Source organism: Sinocyclocheilus grahami, unplaced genomic scaffold (assembly GCF_001515645.1).
Source record: "Sinocyclocheilus grahami isolate Dianchi unplaced genomic scaffold, SAMN03320097.WGS_v1.1 scaffold1087.1, whole genome shotgun sequence".
Classification (NCBI taxonomy): domain Eukaryota; kingdom Metazoa; phylum Chordata; class Actinopteri; order Cypriniformes; family Cyprinidae; genus Sinocyclocheilus; species Sinocyclocheilus grahami.
Window position 1 is genome coordinate 287118 of NW_015506266.1, and position 4142 is coordinate 291259.

Consider the following 4142-nt stretch of genomic DNA (forward strand, 5'->3'; position numbering starts at 1 on the left):
AAAAAAAAAAAAAATTGCAAAAAATTTTTCTGCGATATTGCGATGTGTAGAAATACAGGAATGTTCATAAGGTGTCTTCAATTGCTCAAAAATTAAATAATACCAAATATTATGGAAGTCAAAAACAAAACAAAAAAAACCTACTGTAGGGGTCAAAATAGAACTTTAATCAAATATAAACTTAAGTAAATTGTAATTAAATTGTATTATTTACAAATTACAACTGTAGATCTAGACAGTTATGGCTATGATTTTACTAATACATTTGTCTGATTGATCTTATGGTCTTAAGCATTCAGAAATCACACAAAAGAAAATTAAGCAGTTTTATACGATAAAACCAAGGGTTGTGATGTCCACATGTTTTTTTGTTGAAGAAATTATAGAGGCTGTGTCATCTATAGCAAAAAGGTGGCCAAAAATTTAAGATTAAGTGGATATTTGAATTAAATGTTTGCACACAATGACATCGCACAGAATAGCTTATGCATTACAGAATGACTAAGCATTTCTTAATATTCAACAATGCCGCTGAATGACTTAAATACTGTATAAATATGCATAATGAACGACAATTACACTTCGGCTTAATATAAACAATAAGGAAGAACCGTATAATAATTAGGATTCGGCCGATAGACGATGCCATCGTCCATCGCCGATGGCTGACAGACATCACGATGTTGAGCCGGTGTTGTGCCCAATTCTGAGCCCCGCCAGATTACATATGGTAGGTGGTAGGTTTAGGGTTAGGTGTGGGGGAGGGGTTAGGATTAGGCAATCTGGTAGCGATTTCAACGAGCGGTTGTAATAATTTGGCAGGGGTCAAAAATGGGCACAACACTGGCATTCAAAATTATTTAAATTAAATTAGATTAAATAGACTACACCAAATATGCCTTTTTCATGGTTTTACCATGGCTAACAGTGGTTAGAAAAAAAAAAAAAAAAAAAAAACAAGTTTAACTATCAAGGTTTCTGGCCAGAAATACTAACATCTTCACATTTTCTGGCTTTAATAAACTGCGAAGTGGAGTATCAACTACCCTGTTGTGCTGAACACACGTTCAGATGGAGAAATGTTAGCACATATGCACAAATATTGCAATGTTGGCCATGAGAGGGAACCGTCCTTGGTTAGCTTCCCAGCAAGCAATAGCCGTAATTTCACCGTCTCGGTTAACTATAGAACCGATATAGTCCGGCTATGTGTAACCCACTTCTAGCCAAAGTAACCATGAATTTGGTTTCATGTCGTTTTTGCCAAAATAACTTGCAAAATGTATGATATTCCATCATGTAAGCAAAGTCAACAGTGATTAAAAGGTGTTTGGTTTCATTTCTTTGATATGTTCAATGCATAGTCTGAGCCAGTACTTTTAAGTACTTTAAAGTGAGTTTTTTTTTTTTAAGTAACACGCCATTCCCGGATCCGTGCCTTCGACCGCTCGCACCTCATGTTTGCGGCTGAATGCAAATTATCATAATTGATGGACAACTATGCCCGTGAAAAGACATCAGCAATCCGAAGAAGAAGATGAAAATGAAGCCGTGCATCACTTTCAGGTACATTCATAATCCTGTGAAAATGTTTTGGATGTTGAGGTTAACAACGTGTTTTAATGTCGGTAATAATTTCACCACTACCAACTCATCTAATATTCTCTCCATGTTTCCAAAAAAACAACTAGATATGTGTATGTACAACCACACACACACACACACACACACACACACTGTACATGTACATCCATAAATGCAACATATATATTATTTCATTTCCATCCAGCCTGCCGAAGCACTAAAACAACTCAAATCAAATAAAACTAAAAACCCAATAAAATACATATACAGACATAATAAATTCAGACATAATGTAAGTAAAATCAAAATAAATAACAAATACAAATAATACAAATCAAATGACAGTAGTTTCAGTAATCCCAAAAAACAACACTGCCAAACCTACATGCCAAAAAACAACAACCCACTTAACTGTTACACATAGCAAGAAATGGTCACAAAAACCGAAACAGAAGTGAAACAAGCAATAGGAAAGAGGAGAAATAAAAAGCGACACTTATCCTTTGCCGGTGCCCCTGCCCGGTGGAGTCGCACGGTAGAGTCGATGGTCTTTACACCCTTCGGTCTTCACACGAGGAGGCCTTCACGCGACCGCGAGGTAAACTAAGCTTTTTTTTTATACCCATCTAACAAACTACTAAATTAATTCAGCTGGACACACTTTCCTTATTTTCTCCACAACAAATGGCCAAGCGAGCGCAGACACTGACAAGATACGCGATACAGAACGAGACCGAACGCGATATCAGCACGTCTCCACACAGTAAACAAAACAAGAGTTTCCTAGCAACAACAACTGCACTAAACACTAATGAGACAAGTAAATACACTTACTTGTCTTGTAGCCATGGTAACCGCAAATTAACCATGGTTTTGTTACTTCAAATATTAATTTACAAAGAAGTATTAAGATAATATTTTTGTGGTTATAAAAAAACAAACCTAAGCCAACAACAGCCTTTAAAATGACTTAAAGGGGTCATATGATGCTGCTAAAAAGAACATTATTTTCTGTATTTGGTGTAATGAAATGCGTTTATGCGGTTTAAAGTTCAAAAAACATTATACTACTTTTCCAGCAATATCGTTGACATGATTGCAAAGATATGATTTAAACTGAGCTGGATGTTGACATCACTGAATTCAATGATGAACTGTCTTTAACTGAAAAATTAGTTGACGGAAATGTTACGCCCCTTACCTTACTCTGATGCCCTGTCCGGCCGGAAAGATGAGACAAAAACATTAAGACCCATTATAAACTAGGCATTTTTTTGCATCCAGTGGGGACATAATTACGGATTATAATGACTTATACTGTCTTTTTACGCTTTGCATTGCATCTCGCCGCATAAACATAAAACCATGTCTGCATTTGTGATCGGAGAAACGACAAACAACAAGTGCTACTCTACACTGCTCAAAACTCGCGTTTGAATCATCAGTGGCAAATTCTTTAAATACAAGCCCGATTCCAAAAAAGTTGGGACACTGTACAAATTGTGAATAAAAACAGAATGCAACTATGTGGAAGTTTTAAATTTCAATATTTTATTCAGAATACAACATAGATGACATATCAAATGTTTCAACTGAGAAAATGTATAATTTTAAGGGAAAAATAAGTTGATTTTAAATTTCATGGCATCAACACATCTCAAAAAAGTTGGGACAAGGCCATGTTTACCACTGTGTGGCATCCCCTCTTCTTTTTATAACAGTCTGCAAACGTCTGGGGACTGAGGAGACAAGTTGCTCAAGTTTAGGAATAGGAATGTTGTCCCATTCTTGTCTAATACAGGCTTCTAGTTGCTCAACTGTCTTAGGTCTTCTTTGTCGCATCTTCCTCTTTATGATCCACCAAATGTTTTCTATGGGTGAAAGATATGGACTGCAGGCTGGCCATTTCAGTACCCGGATCCTTCTTCTACGCAGCCATGATGTTGTAATTGATGCAGTATGTGGTCTGGCATTGTCATGTTGGAAAACGCAAGGTCTTCCCTGAAAGAGACGACGTCTGGATGGGAGCATATGTTGTTCTAGAACTTGGATATACCTTGCAGCATGGATGGTGCCTTTCCAGAGGTGTAAGCTGCCCATGCCACACGCACTCATGCAACCCCATACCATCAGAGATGCAGGCTTCTGAACTGAGCGCTGATAACAACTTGGGTTGCCCTTGTCCTCTTTAGTCCGGATGACATGGCGTCCCAGTTTTCCAAAAAGAACTTCAAATTTTGATTCGTCTGACCACAGAACAGTTTTCCACTTTGCCACAGTCCATTTTAAATGAGCCTTGGCCCAGAGAAAACGCCTGCGCTTCTGGATCATGTTTAGATATGGCTTCTTTTTTGACCTATAGAGTTTTAGCCGGCAACGGCGAATGGCACGGTGGATTGTGTTCACCGACAATGTTTTCTGGAAGTATTCCTGAGCCCATGTTGTGATTTCCATTACAGTAGCATTCCTGTATGTGATGCAGTGCCGTCTAAGGGCCCGAAGATCACGGGCATCCAGTATGGTTTTCCGGCCTTGACCCTTACGCACAGAGATTGTTC